Below are 6000 nucleotides of genomic sequence, written 5' to 3'. Positions count from 1 at the left end.
CAAAGGGGGGCACCTGGGTGGCTCAGTGGGTTAAGCTCTGCCTTCAGCTCAGGTCATGATCTCAGGGTCCTGGGATCCAGCCCCGCATCAGGCTCTCTGCTCAGCAGGGAGCCTGCTTCTCCCCTCTCTCTCTGCCTGCCTCTCTGCCTACTTGTGATCTCTCTCTCTCTCCATCAAATAAATAAATAAAATCTTAAAAAAAATTCAAAGGTACTCAGAATAGCCAAATTAATTTTGAAAAGAAGAACAAAATTGAAGGACTCATATTTTCTGATTTTAAAACTCATTACAAACCTGTAGAATCAAGACACTTATTGTACTGGCACAAAGAGATACAGAGACCAGTGGATGTCAAGGAAATGTAATGGGAAAAGAATAGACATTTTAACCAATAATACTGGTACAACTGGATATCCACATGCTGTTTTGTACAGATAAATGTTTTTTGTGATTTGTCCCACATAACTGACCATCTGGACCTGCATATTCACAGACACGATAAGAATGTTGTTTGTGAGACTCATGCTAACAAAGCCTTGGAAGCCTAACTGTTTAAAATATATTATCTGGTCTCCAGGTCAGAACTGTCCCTTCTGTTCTGGATGCCAAGAGCTCACAAATCTTGTCTCACATCCCCTCCTGCTCCAGGCTGGGCTGGCCTCCAGAAAAGAATCTGGGAGGGGAGGCAGACATACATAGCCCAGGCTCCTTGAAAATACAGAAATATGAGGGGTGCCTGGGTGGCTCAGTGGGGTAAGCCGCTGCCTTTGGCTCAGGTCATGATCTCAGGGTCCTGGGATCGAGTCCCACATTGGGCTCTCTGCTCAGCAGGGAGCCTGCTTCCTCCTCTCTCTCTACCTGCCTCTCTGTCTACTGTGATCTTTCTCTGTCAAATAAATAAATAAAATCTTAAAAAAAAAAAGAAAACAAAATATAGAAATATGATAACATGGAAATGCAGCTCACACCAAACTGCATATAGGCAAACAAATGTTTAATTTCAAACCCTGATATTTGTCCTATCAATATGGCCTTCATGGGGATGATCAGTTGGAAGTCTCACCCAAGGGGAGGATGCTCCTCCCAGGCCTCTCAACAGGGACTCCAGCCTGGCTGCTTCCACAGGGCTTCCCCAGCTGATGAGGTTGGATGTTGTAAGTACCTGATTTGATGTAACTTGGCCTTGTTCTCATTTATTGACTACTATTACCTTCATTTATTCCTTTCTTCTCCTGTTTCTATTGGGTTTTTGTAATAATAACACAGTGTACTTTCCTTTTGAAACTGAAACACAGCTGTTGTGAATCTTTTGTGCAGAACATGTGCAAAACAATGAAGGTAGAAAAAATTAACTCAAAATGAGGGAGAAGGAAAATGGTGGTAGAGTAGGAGGACCCTAGGCTCATCTTGCTCCAGGAACACAACTAGATAACTATCATATATATATATATCCCAGAAATTGGCCTGAAGACTAACAGAACAAACCTCTCAACTAAATGGAGAGAAGAAGCCAAATTGAACAAGGTAGGAAGTGTAGGGACATGATTTAGGGGAGAAACCAATTGCAGGTGCTATAGAGGGAGGGAGGCTTGTTGCAAATAAGGGCAAGAGGGAGGAGCACACAAGGGAATACTCAAGGAGAACATTTTCCCAAAGCCATTGGCTTAGAAAACAAGAGAATCTGAATTTTGTGAGTTCTTGCAACCAGTGGGACTTAAAGCCTAGAGTTTTAAAGATCAGAGTTTTTGGCTGGGATACAGCCTAGAGAGCACTGCACTGCTCTTAGACACAGGAAAGGCAAATAGTTGGGGGCAGACAGCACGAAAACAGCAATCCAAAGACCACCTGAGGCACACAATGCAGAGACGATTCCCTCTTCTTGGAGTGTATCACTGAGAGTCAGCATTCATGGAGATACCTCTCCAGAAACAAAAGGTCTGGCTGGTACCATCTCCCTCTCTAACCCCTCAGCATAAACACAGATGCATCTGCAGGAAGCAGCACAGCACCAACACTGATAGACTATCTTGCATACAATGAACCCAAATCCCAGGGCTCTGGCTCTAACTGGACTGCCCTTCTCAGTCAAGTTTGCCTCAGCCCCAGCATGACAGATCTCTGGTCTGGAAAACCAGCATAAACCCTGGCCCACACCACATAACCCAACCAGAGAGTTCTGCAGGGCCTCAGTTCTGGTAGAGGTGGTGTCAGGAATCATTTCACAAGCAGATTAGAAAAAACCGACTTAAAACTCGTGGCTTTCAGCCCAGGAACCAAACACTGCCCACAGCAGGCAAGGAGAGCCTCACAGATGGCTAGCATGAAGGACAGACCAGCCAAAACACAACAGCACAGCATGTGCAGCACACATCAGAGACACTTCCTGAAGCATCCGGCTCTGGACAGTACATGACTGTTTCTTCAGAAGGTCATTATTTTCAGGTCCAGGAGACATAACTGGCATTATTAACACAGAGAAGAAGCATAGACATAGTCAAAATGCCAAGATGGAGGGATTTATCCCAAATGAAGTAACAAAGACAGCCACAGCCAGAGATCTAAGCAAAACAGATAAAAGTAATATGCTTGATGAAGAATTTAAAACAATAATCTTAAGTATACTCACTGGACTTTAGAAAAGAACAGAAGACATCAGTGAGCTCTTTACCACAAAAATAAAGAGCTAAAAAAGAATCAATGAGAGATGAAGAACGCAATAATCAAGATTGGAATCAGGATTGATGTAATGAACAGCAGAACAAATTAGTGACCTAAAGGATAAGGTAATGAAAATTAGTGAAGCTGAATAAAAGAGAGAAAGAATAATTAATTAGAAGTATTATACAACATGAGAGTAGACTCAGGAACTCATGGACTCTATCAAATGTAGTAACATCCATATTACAGGAGTTCCACATGAAGAAAAGAGAGAAAAAGGGGAAGAATATGTATTTGAAGAAATAATAGCTAAAAACTGCTGCTCTGGGGAATGAAACAGACATCCAGATCTAGGAGGCAAAAAGAACACCCATCAAAATAAATAAAAGTGGGGATGCCTGGGAGACTTAGTTCAGTGTCTCCCTACAGCTCAGGTCATATTCTCAGGGTCCTGGGATCAAGCCTCACATCAGGTTCCCTGCTCAGAAGGGAGTTTGCCTCTCCCCCTACTCCTGTCCCTACCACCACCCCTGTACTCTCTATCTTACACACTCTCTCTCTCTAAAATAAATAAAATCTTTTTTTTAGATCAACAAAAGCAGACCAACACCAAAACATACTGCAATTAAATTTGCAAATTATAGTGATACAGACAAAATCTTAAAAACAGCAAAAGAAAAGGAGTCCTTGGTTACAATGGAAAACTCATAAGGCTAGCTGCAGATTACCCAACAGATCTGGGAAGCATGAAGAGAGTGGCATGATATATTCAATGTGCTAAATGGGAAAAATCTGCAGCCAAGAATACTCTGCCCAGGCAGGCTATCATTCACAATAGAAAGAAAGATAGTTTCCCAGACAAACAAAAACTAAAGGAGTTTTTGATCACTAAATCAGTGCTTAAAGAAATATTAAAGGGTACACTTTGAGTAGAAAGGAGAGACCCCCCAAAAAGTAACAAAGATAAAAAAGGATCAGAGAAAATCTCCAGAAACAATGACAAAACAAGTAATAAAATAGCACTAAATTCATATATATCAATAATTACTCAGAATGCAAGTGTATTAAATCCTCCAATCAAAAGAAATAGGGTATCAGAATGGATTAAAAAAAAAAAAACAAGACCCATCTATATGCTGCCTACAATGGACTCATGGTAGACCTAAAGACACCTGCAGATTAAAAGTGAAGGGATTGAGAAATATTTATGACATAAATGAATGCTAAAAGAAAGCCAGAGTAGCAGTACTTATATTGGAAAACTACACTTTAAAATAAAGAGTGTAACAAGAAACAAGGAATGACACTATATAATCATTAAGGGGACAATCAAACAAGAAGATATAACTATAAATATTTATGCACCCAACTTGGGTGGTCCCAATATATAATACAATTAGTAACAAACATAAAGGAACTCATTGATAATAATATAATAATAGAAAGAGACTTTAACACCCTCCTTCCATTAACGACAGATCATTCTAACAGAAAATCAAAAAAGAGAGTGGCTTTGAATGATACACTGGACCAAATGGATTTAACAGATATATTCAGAAGATTCCACCCTAAAATAGCAGAATACATGTTCCTTTCAAGTGCACATGGAACATTCCCCAGATAAGATCAAATACTAGCCCACAAATTAAAAAAAAAAAAAAACTCAACAAATTCAAAAAGAGGGAAGTCATACCATGAATCTTTTCTGACCACAACACTATGAAACTAGAAGTCAATCACAAGAAAAAATCTGGGAAGACCACAAATACATGGAGGTAATCAACATGCTACTAAATAACAAATAGGTCAACCAGGAAATAAAAGAAGGAATTAATAGTATAATTATTTTTGTTTAGGGACTTGTATTAATTACTTAGGTGTTAAATGTTGGGAGTCTCTTAACATGCAAATGAAAACCACAATGAGATATCCCTTCATCCTTATCAGATATCCCTTTATCCTTATCAGAATGGCTAAAACCAAAAACACAAGAAACAACAAGTACTGGCAAGGATGTGGAGAAAAAGGAACCCTTGTGCCCCATTGGTGGGTATGGAAACTTGTGCAATCACTGTGGAAAACAGTATGGAGATTCCTCAAAAAATTAAAAATAGAAGTATCATATCATCCAGTAATTCCACTACTGATACTTATCCAAAGAATACAAAAATACTAATTTGAAAAGATATGTCCACCCCTGTTTATTGCAGCATTTATACAATAGCAAGACATGGAAGCAACACATGTGTCCATTCATGCATGAATGGATAAAGAAGTTGTGGTACTATGTATAAAATGGAATATTACTCAGCCATAAAAAAGAATGAAATCTTGCCCTTGAAACAACATGGATTGATCTTGAGAGTATAATACTAAGTAAAATAAGTCAGGGAGAAAAAGATAAATAGCGTGTGATTTCACTCATATGTGTAATTTAAGAAACCAAACAAAGAAAAAAGAGAGAAATGAAAAAAAAATCAGACCCTTAAATATAGAGAGCAAATTGGTGGTTACCAGAGGAGAGGTGGATGGGACAAAGGGAGAAATAGGTGAAGAGGATTCAGAGTACATTTGTCATGATGAGCACTGTGTAATATATGTAATTGTTGAATCATTATATTGTATACCTGAAATTAATGTAACACTATATGGTAATTATACTAGAATTTTTTAAAAAATTAATTTTTTTTAAAAGAAGGAGTTAAAAAGTATATGGAAACAAATGAAAATGACAACATACCACAATCCAAAACTTCTGGGACACAGCAAAAGTGGTCCTAAGAGGGTAGTTTATAGCAATACAGTCCTACCTCAAGAAGCAAGAAAAATCTCAAATAAACAACCTAACCTTACACCTAAGGAAGCTTGAAAAAGAACAACAAACAAAGCCTAAAGCCAGAAGAAGGAAAGAAATAACAAAGATGAGAACAGAAACAAATGATATAGAAACAAAGAAAATAATAGAACAGATCAATGAAACCAGAAGCTTGTTCCCTGAAGAAATTAATAAAATTGAAAAACCTCTAGCCAGACTTACCAAGAGAAATGAGAAGGGACCCAAATAAGTAAAATCACACATGACAGAGGAGAAATAACACCAGAGAAACACAATTATAAGAGAATATTATGAAAAACTAGTTGTCAACAAATTGGACAACCTAGAAGAAATGGACAAATTCCTAGAAACACATAAACTACCAAAGCTGAAACAGGAAGAAATAGAAAACTTGAACAGACAGATAAGCTCAGAATGCAAGTGGATTAAATCCTCCAATCAATCCTCCAATAGATCAAAGAAACTGAACCAGTAATCAAAGAACACAAACAAAAGTCCAGGACCAG

The sequence above is a fragment of the Mustela nivalis genome (genome assembly GCF_964662115.1).
Source record: "Mustela nivalis genome assembly, chromosome: X".
Taxonomy (NCBI): Eukaryota; Metazoa; Chordata; class Mammalia; order Carnivora; family Mustelidae; genus Mustela; species Mustela nivalis.
Note: the sequence above shows the minus strand (reverse complement) of the source record.